We start from the raw sequence: 17,375 nt of genomic DNA, 5'->3' as shown, positions 1-17,375 counted from the left end.
TCTGGGCCCCAATCCTCCTCATTCTAGGATCCTGAGGTTGTTGCAATTCTTTGTTAGAGTTTCACCCCAGCTTAAGGGAAATTAGCCCCAGGTGGCTGGCTTCCTTTTTCATGGTGGGAGGCCACTGGGGCCTTTATGACTTGGAACATACTTGGGAAAAACAGAAACAAATGGAGCCAGAGTCAGACCCTTTGGAATGCGAGTCCTAGAGGGTGGAGCCTCCCCAAGAAAGAGGGGGACAGCACTCAAAACTCAAGTATTCAGTTAGAGGCACTACATCTGGCTTGAGTCAACTTAGCAGCAGCTTTGTCTCCAAGACTTGCAGTCAGGTAACTAGCCAACCAATGGCTTTTCACTTGCTCTTCTGGTTTCTTTATCTCTATCTCTATCTCTATCTCTCTCTCTCTCCCTTTCTCTCTCTCTCTCCCTTTCTCTCTCTCTCTCTCTCTCTCTCTCTCTCTCTCCCTTTCTCTCTCTCTCTCCCTTTCTCTCTCTCTCTCTCTCTCTCTCTCTCTTTCTCTCTTTCTCTCTCTCTCTCTCTCTCTCTCTCTCCTCTTGTCTTCTCTTCTCTCTCTCTTTCTCTCCCTCTCTTTCTCCCTCTCCCTCACTTTCTTTCTTCTCCCTCCCTCCCTTTCTCTCCTCTGTCTCTGTCTCAGTCTCTCTCCCCCACCCCCCCAAGTGCTTTGTTTTCTGGGAATGGCAGGGGAGAATGAGGAGCCTTTCAGTTACGGAGGTTCCTTTCATAAGACTCAAGAAATTCTTTGCTTTTTGGCTCCAGGGCCAGCTTTTCCTTCCTCATTTAAAGGGCCCCAATACTACCCATCTGTCCAAACATCTCCCTTAACGGTTCCTATTTGTATGAAGGCTGATGCCAGCATTACTATATCACCTGAAAATTACCTTTTGTTTTTTACCTGAAATTACTTCACAAAGAATTCAATCCTAAGGATTAACATATGGATCCTTTTCTAAAGTACAATTCTTCCTGGGAAGGATAACAATAATAATAGCTCACATTTATACAGCATTTTGAAGTTTATCCATTTCAATATTGTCATCCCACATCACAAATCTTAGACTTAGGAGTAGAAGGGACCTCAGAGGTTATTTTTTTTAACTCTTAGCTTCTCTCTTAGAATTGATCAGTTTTGGGGGCAGCTGGGTGGCTCAGTGGATTGAGAGCCAGGCCTAGAGGCAGGAGGTCCTAGGTTCAAATCTGGCCTCAGATACTTCCTAGCTGTGTGACCCTGAACTTAACCCCTATTGCTTAGCTCAGTGATAGGCAACCTTTTGAGCTTGGTGTGTCAAAATTAGCCAAAAAAAGAGCATAACTCAGATGGTGTGTCACTTCAAGAAAAAAACCACAATTTCATGATATTTATAGTTTGAATAACAAAAATGTATAATTACAACTGTATTTAATAAACCAAAATAGGTGAATTAATATAGGTAGAATTGCCATCTATGGTGCAGAGTGTCTACACTACACTACAACAAATGTTTCATCCTCGGCATGTGGCTGCATACTGCTGACACACGTATCGTAGGTTTGTCATCACCGGCTTAGCCCTTATCGTTCTTCTGCCTTAGAATCAAAACACAGTACTGATTCTAAAGCAGAAGGTAAGGGTTTTTTTAAAAAGAATTCACCAGTTTCAAGGCAGAAGAACAGTAAAGGCTTGACTTTCTATCCCCTGAGCCAGCGAAGAGTCCTCTCAGTGGTCATTTAATCCAATTCTCTCATTTTACAATAAGGAAGCTGAGGCCCAGAGATAGGAAGGGACTGATTCAGGGTTACACAGCTACTAAGTGCTTGAGGTGGGATTCAAATTCAAGTCTTTCTAAGGTCTAGGCCAGCCCCATGTTGCCTCTCTACAACCAGAGTAAACTGTCCTCACTCACTTTTGCCTTCCTGAGAGTGAGTTGATCTGATTCACAATGAGAGCAGGATACTATGCAACGGAATCTTGAAGTCATTTTGACTCCTGGGACCTTGTTCAGAGTCTAGACAACTATTTCTCAGTTATGTTAGGTATGGTATGGGTTGAATTCCCTTCCAGTCCTCAAATTCTAGAATCATATGGAATTATTTAGAGACATTGGAGTTGGGGAGTGAAATAATTGCCATATTTTATGTACCAATAGTCAGTATCAAGAGATTCTTGGGAAGGAAAAGGTGATGAATCTGTCCCACACCATTTTGCTTCTGACAGGCTCTGGCTATCTTTGATTGAATGATGTGCTATGTCTGAGGTTTTCTGGGGTTTATCAGGAAACTTTAGCCAAATCAGTGACCTTACATGCCCCTGCATTCTTTTCATGTAATAATTCCATATTTGGAATAATAGGAGCCAGAAGAACTTGGGAAAATTCAACAGATAACAATCGTGATCAAATAGATTTGGAGTCAGAAGACCTAGTTTCAAGCCTGGCTGTACTTACTACTCATTAGCCTTGTAACCGTGAGCAAATTTGTTTTGCATCTCTGGACCTCAGTTTATTGATCTGTAAAATAAATAAGTTGAGCTAGAAAACTTCTAAGGTCTCATACAGATCCATATTTATGATCCTTTGATACTGTCTGAATCAATTTCTGGGTTTAACTGGAAAGCCTGTGAGTTCATCCCCATAGAATAACTTGGGTGAGACGCTCTTCTGGGTGCTTTAACTGGAACCTAGCATGGGTCACAGTACACAGCCAAGGGGCAATATTCCAAGAGTATTTGACTAAGTCCTGGCTTAGAATGAAGGAAAAGTGCATTGAGGCACCCCAAACAGAAACAAACTGTGATGATAGCAGGCTGGGGAATAGATTGGTGTTCAGAGAATTAAGACATGTTGATTTAATTTGGATAGTCTTGTCAAAGTTGTTCATTTCATTCCTCTGCCCCAGATGTGTTGGCCATTTAATGTCTAATGTTTCCATTATGGTCATTTTGCTTACTCAAGACAAGATGACCAAGTATCCCATGACCTGATGTTTTTTATTATTTTGGGATATACCAAAACCTAACTTGGCCAACTCCTTTATTCATCTCTGCAAAGAAAGCTTGTGAGCCATTCTCCCATAAGCTATAACTTTCTTATGTTGACTGGTTTCATTTATAAGAATGTCATGATGTATATGATTCAATTCTTTCAGCTGTAGGTCAACTTACTCATCATTGGATAAAAATGTCCTATGTAGAGTACCAAAAACTAAATTATTTATAAACAGACTAAAAAACTGTGATTCTTAGCACTGTCTGCCTCCTTTCCATCCCCTCTGCCAGCATCTGTGTAGAAGTAAACAGCCCTGAGAACAATTAAAAAATTTTCCTTGGTTTCACAATTTTTTCTGTCTAAACCTATGATTTTGTCAGATGTGGGAAGGCTCAAAGTAGAAACTCCTTCTACTGATACAGATTGGCCACTTCTTTATAGCATATAATCTTGAGAAGTTTCCAGATGCATTAAAAGGTTGGGTAAATAGTTACTATATGTCAGAAGCAAGACTAAAACACAGGTCTTACTGACTGCAATGATACGCCTTGATCCATTATGCCAGAATATATGTCATCATCATCATAGCCAATTTTATATAGCACTTACAGACTTTCAAAATGCTTTTTATATGGGGGCAGCTGGGTAGCTCAGTGGATTGAGAGCCAGGCCTAGAGACGGGAGGTCCTAGGTTCAAATCTGGCCTCAGACACTTCCCAGCTGTGTGACCCTGGGCAAGTCACTTGACCCCCATTGCCTACCCTTACCACTCTTCCACCTATAAGTCAATACACAGAAGTTAAGGGTTTAAAATAAAAAAAAAATGCTTTTTATATATTCCTGTTGGGTCATTGTAACAGTCCTACAAAGTAAGTATTACAGGTATATGTTGTTGTTCAGTCATTTTTTAGTCATGTCTGACTGTGATCCCATTTGGGGTTTTCTTGGCAAAGATACTGGAGTGGTTTGACATTTCCTTCTCCACTTCATTTTACAGATGACAAAACTGAGGCACAGGGTTAAGTGTCTTACCTAGGGTCACCCAGTTAGTATGTGTCTCGGGTCAGATTGAACTCAGGAAGATAAGTTTTCCTGAATGCAGGCCTGGGACTCTATCCACTGTACCACCTAGCTACCTTACTACAGGTATGCTTACTCCTCATTTTAAAGGTAAGGAAATTAGCACAAAGAAAAGTGACTTATTTCCTGGCCACACACTTAAAAGTGTCAGGGGAACCATACAAAAGATCATTCCAAATAACTAATAATTAGAGAAATGTGAATTAAAACAACTTTGAAATTTTACCTCATAGCCAGAAATTTGACAAAATGATAAAAGTTGAGGATAGTCAGCGATGGCAGGGTTGTAGAAAGACAGGCACACTGATATGCTTTTGGCAGAGCTGTGAGGGATACAATTATTCCAGAGGAAAGTTTGGAATGATGCCAAAAAAGTGACTAAAATAACCATGCCTTTGGAGCCAGAAATTCCAATAACTTGAGAAGATCACTGATAGAAGGAAAGGCTCCTAAAAAAAAAAAAAAAAAAAAAAGCTCCAATATATTAGAGCAGTGTGGGGCAGCGGTAAATCATGGTACATGAATGTAATGCAAGAGAAGCTGCACCATAACAAATGATGATTGTAAATCATAGAGGGAGGAGTGTGAAAACCTATGGGAAGTGAGTCAAAGTGAAGCAAGTAGAAACAGGAAAGTAATATCTAGATCCTGCTTCAATATTCTTTCTACTAAACTAGTGTCAAGATAAAAATACAATAAAGAGAAACTGAGGCACAAAACGTCTAAGCAGTTATCAATAATACAGGTCAAGGGTACCTCAGGGACTAGAGGGCTCCCTACCCCCATTCAATCAGAGTATCTTTTATACAGCTTAGTGGCTGAGTAAGGTCCAGTGATGCAAACTAAACTAAGACTATGAGTGGTCCATAATCACATTGTCTGGCAAAGGGGTCTCCAAAAAGCAGAGTAATAGAGAAAACATAGAGTTAGTCAATATCCTCTAGAAAGCTTTGTGACAGATAACCCCACACAAACCGGCTAGGAAGGGGTCTTCCAGAGTCCAGGGTAACAGAGAGGCCCAGAGTTAATCATCATCCTCCTAGAACATTCTTTGGAAAGTTCTTAATCTACCATTCCCTGTATCAGCAAAACCCAGTCCTATAAAAGCATCTTATGAGCACGTTGAATCATTCATCTGTCTTCTTTATCTCCCTCAAATGGTGTGGTTGTTTTGCAAGCTTATTGAGACGTATTTGTGACCACAAGGCCTAGACAAAATTCTCTGAATCTAAGCCTTGAAAACTTGGCTACAATAGTTAATGCTATTATTAATAAAACTCCTAACTATTAATCAATAATCAAAAATCAATTTCAAACCATATTACTTCTCTTTATAGGTTGCTATGGCCAAATATTAATTATTATTTTAAAAATAAAAATAATGATTAACACATAAAGAGCTTTAGTGTTTGCAAAACTGTATTATACATGTTATACATATATTATCTCATTTGATCTTCACAACAAGGAATAAATAAAATGTTGTTGTTCAGTCATTTCAATCATATCTGACTTCCCATAACCCCATTTGGGGTTTCCTTGGCAAAGATACTAGAGTGGTTTACTATTTCCTTCTTAGCTCTTTTTACAGATGAGGAAATTGAGGTAGAGTGAAATGTCTAGTAAGCATTTGAGGCTGGATTTGAACTCATGAAGATGAGTCTTCCTGATTTCATGCCTAGTGTTCTATCTATTATACCACCTAACTACTCTCTACTTAAGGAAGATGTTATAATTCCTATTTTAGGGGTAATGAGGAAACTGAAGCATTAACTAGTAGACAGTCAGCTGATGATAAGCTTCTCCATACATAACTAGGCTAGACCTCAGGAAGGTCTACCCTGAGACTAAAGTCTTTCTAGATGGCCAGTGTTCATGCTTAGTTGGTGTAGCCTTCAAAAACCCAGAGCAACCTCTATGTCATGGCAAGAAATTAGGGTAGGATTTTCGGTGATGATGACAGATATTCAGATAATAATAATTATTTTAATTATATAAAACTTTGAGGATTAGAAAGGACTCTGGATACATTATTTGAGTCTCACAACAGCCCTGTGAGGTAAGTGGAATATGCCAGTGCTTTGGTGGGTCTCATCTAGGTGGGCACTCCTTCCAGTGATACCCTGCCCACCTGGGGAGCTCTTGTTTGGGTTCTCTCATGGACCAAGGGCTTTCCCTGAGTTCTTCCTGATAGCTTGAAGGAACCAATCCAGCATCCCAAGCTCTATCCCTCCTATTTTAGCCACTCATTTCCTTGATGGCATCCTTGATACTGTTCCTCCTTCATAATTCCTTGTGTAAAATGCACTGCAGCCTGCTTAGAGTTAACTTACACTTCTCTTTTTCCATGGGGTTCCTCTACTTTACTTCTTCAAATGATCCCTAGTAATCTGACTTTTGACCTCATTCAACTGAAACTACTGTCATCAATATTTTTCCCCTTTAAAAAAACGTATGGGAACAGCTAAGTGGATCAGTGTATAGAGCCAGACTTACAGATGAGAGGTCTTAGGTTCAATCTACCCTCAGATACTTCCTAGCTGTGCGACCCTGGGCAAATCACTTAACTCCTATTGCCTAGCCCTTATGGCTCTTCTGCCTTGGAACCATTACACAATATTGGCTCTAAGATGGAAGATAAGAGATTAAAAACTGTTTTTATTTTATTTTAAACTATTTTAAATTTAAACTATTTTAAACTATTTAAAAATAGTTTTGCTCTTATCAGTATTTCCAATTATCTCTTACTTGCCATATCTGGTGTTTCCTCAGTCCTCATCCTTTTTGAATTCTCTAGGCTTTGACACTGTGGATAACTATAGAATCCTGGATGTTATCTCCTTTCAAAGTGATCCTGATATCACTTTCTCCTGGTGCTTCTCCTACTTGTCCAAAAGCTTCTTATTTCTCCTTTGCTGAATACTCATCAAGATCATATTCACTCATGTAACCATGTTAACTTTTCTAAAAAATAAAAATTATTAAATGAAAAATAAAGATCATATTCACTCATCATAGTTGTCCAAAGCTCTGACTAGGGCCCTCCTCCCTTTTCTCTCTATACTCTCAGTTGGCAATCTGGTCAACTCCCATAAATTCAATGATCATCTCTGAAGATGGTTCCTAGATCTATCTATCCAGCTTTAATCTCTCTCCTGAGCTATAGTCCCACATCATGAACTGCCTTTTGGATATTTCAAACTGATTGTCCTGGAAGGCATCTCCAACTCAATGTGTCCAAAATAGAATTCATCTTCTTTACCCCTAAACCCTCCCCTTTCCCAAACTGCCTCTCCCCAGTAATACAGATTTAAAATCTTGGTGCCAACTGTAAGGAATTAAATTAAGGGTTTGACTAAATATGTGAGGATTCTAAAATAATCTTGAGGTTTCCAATTTAAAATATTATAGCTCAAGTCAAAATGATTTTTAATAGCTTTTATTTACAAAAACAGTATAAAGAGTGAAAGTAGAGAAATATAAAAAGAGGGTAGAGAAGGCATCTACCCTATCACACTAAATATTGTTCTGGTGCTTGGTTCAGCCTGGTAGGGCTTGTTAACCCTCATCTGGAGGACCCGGAGTTCCACCCACACGGCCTCCTCCAAGAAGGGAAAGCCTCTCTGAAACAAATCTCTCTCCAGACACCAGGAAAGGAAGGCCAGCTCTACTCACTCACCCAAGAGGCAGTCCAAGTCCCAAGTTACCTCCAAAAGGCAAGTCACCTGTTGAAAATGACTACCAAAGACAACCAAAGAAGATCAGGACTTTCATAGTCCTTTTTGTCCCTTCCCCTCTTCACAGGGGTCAATTACAGCTTCCAAATTGCCTAGCACTGCCCAAGGGAGCAATGTCTGTGGGATTCACACCTCTCATCCTCTGAAAGTGTCAGCTCTGATAATAAGCCTCTGAAGGTGTCAACTCTTATCATAGGATTCACATGTTTCTAATTGATTGGGTTAAAAGGGTGAAGCTCTCCAAGTACATGACTTGTGAATTCTCTTATTTGATGGCTTACAAAGTGTTAAGTAGGGGTGTTTTCAGTTTTGGTTGATCAATTTAAAAGTTGCTGATGCTAGACAAAGAAAGTCTGATTCACACTTCACACAACCTCTACTACTTACTTTCACTCACCTCATATATCCAATCTGTTGCCATGTCTCTTGTGACAACTTCAATTTCTCATAACATTTTTTGTATACAGCTCCTTCTCTTCACTCCATAGCCAGACACTTTGAGAGACATTCAACAATCCTCACCTATTCCTGCAATTTCCTTCTAATTGTTCTTCGTGCCGTAAGTCTCTCCTCATTCCAATCTATCCTCCCACAGCTGCTGAGATAACTTTCCTAAAGAATAGGTTTAAAAGCCCCATTGCTCATTCAACTCTTGTGGCTCCCTATTATCTCCAGGATCAAGTACAAAGGGGAAACAAAGGGAAGGGAAGAATAAGCATTTAGTTAGTGCCTTCTGTAATAGTTAAAATTATGAGACTGATAGTAGTTTAATAACTTTATTAAAACTCTGACAAGGGTTCCTTTGGCTCTTCACACTCCAGTCAGAAGACCCCAAAGACTTCCTGGTCTCCACTTATAAGCTCTTTTCTTCACCCACTAGCTCTCACACATCACATCTCAGGAACTAACCATAGTTTCTTAATTTTCCTGGGCCACCCAGGGGGCAGTGCCTGTGGAATCAGTTTCCTGTCTTTTTGGTTTCTTGATTCTTTAACTTCCTTTCTCTGAGGGCTTATCTATACCTGAATTTACTCAGTTGTCTTTGACCTTAAGGTCACTGAGAGATGTTGTTAAAAAAAAGGTGACATAACGGAGAGAGAAATTTGCTTCTGACACTTCTATGTATGAGGTTCCATGCTAAGTGCTTTCCAAATATCTCAATCAATCCTCATAACAACCCTATAAGATAGGTGCTATTATTATCCTCGTTGTACAGTTAAAGAAGTGATATATCCTGGGACCAAAGTCCCCCTTTCTCCAATCTCCAATGAGACTAGCACCCCCTTCCCCTGCACCTGCTATAACTACAGAACGAAGCAAGTAGTTCTACTTCATAGGGCACTGTTAGTTCCCATGCTGTGACATGACAAATCCATGATGGATTGATGTTCTGGACTTATACTGATTGTACTATACTAAGGACTATACAAGCCTGGGAACCAAAAGCCCCCAACCCCAAAGTCAATCCCCTTAGGGCTATCCAATCATCTGGACACAAGTACCCAACTTTGACCAATTGAGGCAATGTAGGTTACTTCATCCCAGACCACCACGCTATAAAAGATTACCCCCATCTCTACCCAGGTGAAGACCTCTAGCCATCTGAAGGTTTGTGGGCTCCCCCCTTGCTCTCCCTTCCTCCTCCCTTACTTCCTTTCCCATAATAAAGCCTCCTTATATTATTCAATCTCTCTGTCTCATTTGCATCAGGTTGGACTCTTCAGCCACATCCCTGACAGGAAACTGAGGAATAAAAAGGTTAATTGACTTGTCCAATCACTGGTGTCTGAGGTGATATTTGAACCTCAGTCCTCCTGACTCCAGGCCCAGTGCTCTGTCTATAATGTCCCCACAGTCTTCCTGCATTTAAAGCTCTCTGCCACCTGGTCCCTTCCTATCTTCAGTACTTCTTAATGCTTTTCTCCCTTCCACATTTGCTATGATCTAGAACTTGCTGTTCCTTTCTAGTAACATCTCCTCTCCTCACCCTCTCTCTGTTTTTGCCTGGAATGTTCTCCCTCCTCACTTATACCTCTTTGTTTTCCTGATTTCCTTCTAGGATCAGCTCAAATCCCATTTCCACGAGGCCCTTGATCAGTGCTTTCCCTCCAATTACCTCCCATCTACCCTCTGTATGTCTTAAATACAAGTTGTAGTTGTTATTTTGTCCACTGGAACGTGAACTCCTTCAGGACGTGGATTATCTTGCTTTTTTTTAATCTACCACTTGGCACATTAACTGACACAAAATTGCTTTTTGACTAAATAAATTATCTCAGTCATATAGCATCACTAGAAGAATATTGAGATTGAGAGCTAGGCCTAGAGATGGGAAGTCTTGGGTTCAAATGTGGCCCAAGATACTTCCCAGCCATGTGACCCTGGGCAAGTCATTTAATCCCCATTGCCTAGCCCTTTTTGTTCTTATGCTATACACAGCATTGATTTTAAGGCAAAAGGTAAGAGTTATAAACAAAAAAATGGATCTTTTGTCTTATAGATCATTAAAAGAACTATACATTTCCCCAAAGAAAATCCAATGTATTCTCCTCTTCTTACTCATTCTGAACTCAGCTCAGATAGTCAATCAATAAGCATTTATTAAAAAACAAACAAACCCACAAGCATTTATTAAGGGTGCAGCATGTCCCAGGCACTGTGCCAAGCACTGAGTATACAAAGAAAAACAATAAACAAATTTTTAAAATCCCTCTCAAGGAGTTCACAGTCTAATGGGGAGATGGTATGCAAACAACTATTTACAAATGTGATATGTAGGAGACAGGTAGATGGCTCAGTGGATTGAGAGCTAGGCCTCAAGTCCAAAGGACCTGGCCTCAGATACTTCCTGGCTGTCTGACCTTGAGCAAGTCATTTAATCCCCATTGCCTTACCACTCTTCTATCTCGGAACTGATACTTAGTATGGATTCTAAGACAGAAGGTAAAAGTTTAAAAAAATTAGATTTGAAAAGTATAAATTAGGGATAGTCTCAGAGGGAAGGCACTAAGATTAAGGAAGTTTGGGAAAGGCTATTTGCAGAAGGTAGCTGAGGAGAAGCCAGTAGGCAGAGATGAGGAGGGAGAGTGCTCCAGCCATATAGGGCACAGCCAGAGAAAATGTTCAATCGAGAGATATAGTGTCTTGGTTGTGGAGCAGCCAGGAGGCTAGCATCATTAAATCAAAGAATATGGGGAGGTAGGGTGTAATGAATAGGATTGGAAAGGTAGGAAGGTGATTGGTTTTGGGGTTTTAAAAGCTAAACAGAAGGTTTTATATTTGATACTGAAAGTAATATGGAGCCACTGGAGTTTATTGAATAGAGGGAGATATGACCAAAACTAAGATTTAAGAAGATGAATTTGACAACTAAATGGAAGATGGGCTGGAGTGGGTAGAGAATTAAGCTGGGCAGACCAACCAACAGGCTATTCCACTCGTTTAGATATAAGAGGATGACAGCCTACCCCTGAATGATGCCAGTGTCAGAGGAGAGAAGGAGGTATATGAGACATAAGAAGAAGGTAGAAATTACAGGATTTGACAGCTGATAAAATGTGAAGGAAAGGGGTTGAGAGAGAGTGAGAAGTTAAGGATCACACTTAGGTTGGGAGTCTGGGTGACTGGGAGAGTCCTTGCTAATAACAGAGAAGTTAGAAAGTAAGGAAGGTTTTGGGGAGAAGATGAGTTTGTTTTGGGACATATCCAGTTTAAGATGTCTAGAGTATATACTATTCAATTAGCAGATGAAAATAGAATACTGTAGGTCTGGAGAGAGACTAAGGCTGGACAAGTAAATCTGGAGTTATCTGCATAAAGATGATAATTGAACATCAAGCAAGTTATAAAAGACACATTTGCTAACAGTATTCACCACTGACATGGAATAGAACCAGGAGTCCAAGTCAAATAAAGTATTCTCTAGAGATGATGAAGTCCTCTGGATGCCCCTGTTTGCAAATTATACCTTCCTGGCTTCTTTGTTATACATTGAACATTGTACTCCTTGCTGTTTGTCCCCTATGGCTGGAATGTTCTCCCATCATGCCTCTGCCAAATGGTTTCCTTCGAGTATGATGAAATCACCAAGAGAAATAGAGGAAGGAGAGAAGAGGACCCAGGACAGAGCACCAGGGGACAGTCATGGGTAGTCCCCTAGTATGACTTGATAAAGATCCAGCAAAAGAGATTAAGAAGGAGTGGTCCAATAGAAGCAGGAGAGCAACTCATTGTACATTCACAGTGTCCTAGACAATAATTTACAAATTCTCTTAAGTTGTATATCACACTGAATTCTTCCTTCACTTGGATTTTCTTATGCAGATAGTGAGGTTAAACTCTATGGAGTAATTATGAATCTCATATGAGAGGCTCTGCCATGTCTAAGTTTTTATATAATCAGTCAAATCAAATTAACAAGAATTTATTAAATACCTACTATTTGCTGGGCATTGTGATAAGCACTGGGTATAAAAAAAAAAGCAAAATAAAAAAATGCCTTCAAAGAGCTCCCAGTATGGTGGAGGGGACAATAGGTAAAAACGCTGTACAGACAAGCTATAGGCAGGATAAATTGAGGGCACTCTCAGGGGAAATGGACTAGCATTAAGGGAGTTGGTAAAATCCTTTTGAAGGAGAGATTTTAGATGAGTTTTGAAGGAAGCCATTTGGCAGAGGTAGGATGGGAAAACATTCCAGCTTTAGGGGACAACCAGTGGATCAGGAGTTATATAATGAATGTTATATAATGAATATAATGATGTTTGAGAAGTAACAAGGAGGCTAGGTCAGCACAATGTTATCTGCAAACAGGGACAATCTGGAGGACCTCTCCATCTCTAGAGAATGCCTTTATGACTTAAGACTCCACCCTAGTTCTATTCTAAAACAGTGGTGAACACCTTTGGCAAACATATCCTTTATAACTTGCTTGATATAAATGATCGAAGAGTGGTTCAACTTTTAAACAAGGTCATCTCCGTAGCTATATAGGTATAATTTTACATTTTTTATGGTTCTGACATATGCATGGAAGACACTTTGTTGGATGAGAGCCATGAAGACATTTTGATCTACCATATCAAACGCTTTTTAGATTGAATGAACAAGAAGCCCAGTGGGATCTTGTACTTTTCTACCAATTTTGACGGTAAAAAATGTGCTCTGCTGTGTAATATGGGTTGGGAAAGCTTAACTTTTCCCATCAATTTAGGATGGCTTTACTGCATCTTCTAAAAACTTTATGTAGACAGGAAAATAGTTCTATGCACCAGTATTCTTTGATATGCTTTCAGTTATCTTTTTCTGGTTGTAATAAAGTCTGAGTTTTGTCCTTCCCCCACTTCTCATCCCATATCAGGAGTTGGGTCCCTTCTGTTGTATACCATGGTAATTGATGCTTCAATGTCTTAAAAATGGATGCCTCCAATACAGGACTCTTTTAGTCTGTACTTGGTCTGGTTGAGCTGTTTTTCCCATCTATTCTCATAAATGCCATTCCTACTTCCCTTGGAAACTCATCCAGGATGGTGATACTAGGGGTGGGTGTTATGATCCCCATTTAACAGATGAAAATACTGAGCCTTAGAGAATGGTGACTTTTCTGTTACCATTGTATAAACATGGCCTCTTAGCATCCAGTGCTACAACCTTCTCACATAAATCAGATATCATCATGTCCAGCCTCAAAGACATTCCTGATGGACATAACTATGCAGAGCTTGCTCTTCAATGAAAGAACTCTTGCCAACTCTAGATTAATTCTATGTCCTAAGGAGTATGGACCCAGCTTGGTGGGGAAATAGATAGAACATTGGACTTGGAATCACTAAGACCTGAGTTCCAACACTTATTTCGACTTGCCCCTGTGACCCTGGGCTAGTCATTTTCCCTTTCAGTCTCAGTTTCTTCACCTGTAAAATGGAGATAATAGTAACACCTACCTCTCAAGGTTGTTGGGGGTAGTATTAAATGCGAACTGCAAACTTTAAAGTGTTATATAAATATAAACTATCATTATTATCATACTCCAATGAGGCAGAAGAGGAGGAATTTCAACTTGTGAATATCCAAAGCAAAAAGAAATTTGTGATCTTGGTGTAGGAGTAAAATTTAATAAATACTCCACACTTTAACCAAAGCAAAGTCCAAAAAGAGCCCTACAGCATAGGTCTCAGCCAAATTTATCTCCCAAGCCTCTGTACATCAAATGAGGATGTACTTAAAAGGATGCTGGGAATGTAGCTCAGGTGTGGCAAATTTTCCACCTGCACATTGATCATTATTCATGTGATTCCTACAGGAGACCAACCTACCTGGACACACAGAGCCATCTTGTATAAGTCAAATCAACAAGCATTTATTAACTTATTACTATGTAATCAGTTCATTAAGTTTATTTTATGTTATTACTATGTAATTACTTGTAATTATGTATTTACTATGTAATAATGTAATTACTAAGTTATTACTATGTAATCAGGCACTAGGACACCCAAAATGAATTAGGAGGCAAATGTGGTAAATTAGAAAGAATGTCATATTTATGGTCAAGAAATGTGGGTTTAGTCCAGGCTCTGACACTAGCAATGATGAACATGGCCTTCAAATATCTCCTTATTCTTTTCTTAACTTTCTGCAACATGACTCCTGATCTTATCAACCAAATCTGCTCTCTCCTAAGTTATCAATGATCTCTTAATTGTCATAAATCTAATGGCCTTTTTTATTCCTTATCTTCTTGACCTCTGTCATATTTGCCACTATTATCCCCCTACTCCTCTTAGATACTCTGTTCTGTCTGAGTTTTCTTTTTCTCTCTCTTTAAATTTTATTTTATTTCCCCTGAATTATATGTAAAAGAAGTTTCTAACATTTTAAAAAGAATTTTGAGTCTCAATTTCTCTCCCTCCTTCTCTTTTCTCTTCCTCCTCCCCAACTGAGATGGTAAACAGTCTGATATAGATTTTATATGTGCAATCATGTAAAAGATTTTTCTTTATTAATCCTTTTGTGGAAGGAAATTCATACAAAAAAAAAGAAAGAAAATGAAAAAAATTTGTTTTGGTCTGGATTCAGACTCTTATCGGTTCTTTCTCTGGAAGCAGATGAAACTTTTTTATCGTAAGTCTTTTGAGATTGTTTTGGATCATTGTATTGCTGAGAACAGCTAAGTTATTTGCAATTATTCATATACAGTATTGCTGTCAACTGCCTGTTCATATCCTTTGACCATTTATCAATTGGGGAATGACTTGTATTCTTATATGTTCAACTCATTTCTCTATATATTTGAGAAATGAGACCTTTATTAAAGAGACTTGTAAAAATTCTTTCACCTTTATGACCACTGTGTATTAGTCTCCATCCTATTTCCATGCCATTTATCTTTTTCTCTATCTTTTCATTTTTCCATCCTCAAAAATGTTTAGTTTCTGACCAACATAGCACCTCCCCCTTCTCTTGACCCCTTTCCCTTCTACTTTCCTGTAGGATAAGATAGATTTCTATACCCATTTGCTTGTGTATATTCTTCCCTCTTTAAGCCAATTCTGATGAGAGTGAGATTCAAGTGCTCTTTTCCTCATCTCCCCATCTTAGAAAGCTGTTTCATGCCTCTTTTATGTGTGATAATTTATCCCATTCTATTTCTCTCTTTCCCTTTCTCCCAATGCATTCCTCTTTCTCATCCCATAAAATTTTATTTTTTTAGATATCATCCCATCACATTCAACTCACACCCTTGCCCACTATGTATACTACTTCTTACTGCTCTAATAATGATAAAGTTTTTAGGGGTTTCAAGAATCATCTTCCCATGTCAGTATGTAAATAGTTTAACTTTTGGTTTCTCTCTCCTGTTTACCTTTTTATGATTCTCTTGAGTCTTGTATTTGAGAGTCAAATTTTCCATTCAACTCTGGTCTTTTCATTAGGAATGTTTGAAAGTTCTCTATTTCACTGAATACTCATTTCTTACCCCACCCCACCCTCCACCCCTACCCCTGCAGGATTATGCTCAGTTTTGCTAGGTGAGTGATTTTTGGTCAAAGTCTTAGCTCCTTTACCCTCTGGAATATCAATGTAGAAGCTGCTAAGTCTTGTGTTATCCTGTGGCTCCATGAGATCTGAATTGTTTATTTTTGTCTGCTTATAATATTTTCTCCTTGATCTGGGAGTTCAGGAATTTGGCTATCATATTCCTAGGGAGTTATTCTCTTTCAGGAGGTGGTTTCTTTCAATTTCTATTTTGCCCTATGATTCTAGAATATATGAACAATTTTCCTTGATAGTTTTTTGAAAGATGATGTCTAAGCTCTTTTTTGGACCATGTCTTTTAGGAAGTCCAATAATTCTCATATTATCTCTCTGGGATTTATTTTCCAGGTCAGCTTTTTTTTGTTGAAATATTTTATATTTTCTGCTATTTTTTTATTCTTTTGACTTTGATTGTTTCTTTTTTTTTTTAATTTTAAACCCTTAACTTCTGTGTATTGACTTATAGGTGGAAGATTGGTAAGGGTAGACAATGGGGGTCAAGTGACTTGCCCAGGGTCACACAGCTGGAAAGTGTCTGAGGCCGGATTTGAACCTAGGACCTCCCGTCTCTAGGCCTGGATCTCAATGCACTGAGCTACCCAGCTGCCCCGACTTTGATTGTTTCTTGATGTTTCATGGAGTCACTAGCTTCCATTTGCCCAATTCTAATTTTTAAGACATGATTTTCTTAGGTAAGGTTTTGTACCTCCTTTTCCATTTGGCCAATTCTACTTTTTAAAGAGTTCTTTTCTTCAGTGAGCTTTTTTCCATATTACCAATTCTGCCTTTAAAAGAGTCCTTCTCTTCATTGGATTTCTTTGCCTCTTTTACCAATTGTCCTATTCTTTTTATTTAAGGTATTATTTTCTTCAGTAATTTTGTGCCTCCTTTACCAAAATGTTGACTCTTTTCATGATTTTCCTGTATTGTTTTTTTCCCCATTTTTTCTTCTCCCTCTCTTTTGATTTTTTAAAATCCCTTTTGAGTTCCTCTATTACTTATTTGGGGGTTTGAGAACACTTCCTATTTTTCTCTTAGGCCTTGAAGAAGTAGTATTGATCTTGTTGTCTTCTTCTGAGTCTTTCTTTTGGTTTTCCCTGTCACCAAAATAACTTCCTATGTCTAGTTTATTTTTTTGTTGTTGCTTGCTTATTTTCCAGCTTTTTTTGTTTCTTTTAATTTAAAAAGCTATTAAAATTGGGCTCTCTTCCTGTGGTGAAGGGACCACTGTTCCAAGATTCAGATTCTTTATGCATCTGCCTGCAGAGGTAGCTCTAGAGATCTATAAGTTTTCAGTTCTTCCAAGGTGGTATGATGAAAAAAGAGTGGTGTTTAATACTCTACTGTCCTGTGCTCTGGTCTGTGAGCAACCACAAGCTCTGTTTTCCACCTTTGAACTATGACCAGGATCCCCTGCTCTCCTGCAGCTAGTCACAAGTGCTGATATGTGCTTCTCCCTGCCCTGAGACCATGACCCAGAACAGCAACCTGGATCTCCATATGTGAAAAACAACAAGAGTCTTGCACCCATCTCTGAGC

The 17,375-nt window shown here is 39.0% G+C and overlaps 1 protein-coding gene across 1 annotated transcript in view; it reads left to right on the top strand.

Annotated features, from left to right (window-relative positions):
* The first annotated feature begins 291 nt into the window (after window positions 1–291).
* The window catches only part of DPEP1 (dipeptidase 1), a 44,036-nt gene continuing 26,952 nt past the window's right edge, over window positions 292–17,375 (top strand). Inside the window, exon 1 of the mRNA XM_044663164.1 lies at window positions 292–329. The gene's annotated coding sequence lies outside the window, so the exon portion shown is untranslated. The remainder of the gene's footprint in view (window positions 330–17,375) is intronic.

The sequence above is a fragment of the Gracilinanus agilis genome, chromosome 2 (genome assembly GCF_016433145.1).
Source record: "Gracilinanus agilis isolate LMUSP501 chromosome 2, AgileGrace, whole genome shotgun sequence".
In the NCBI taxonomy this organism is placed as follows: domain Eukaryota; kingdom Metazoa; phylum Chordata; class Mammalia; order Didelphimorphia; family Didelphidae; genus Gracilinanus; species Gracilinanus agilis.
This window is presented reverse-complemented; position numbering and strand designations above follow the sequence as displayed.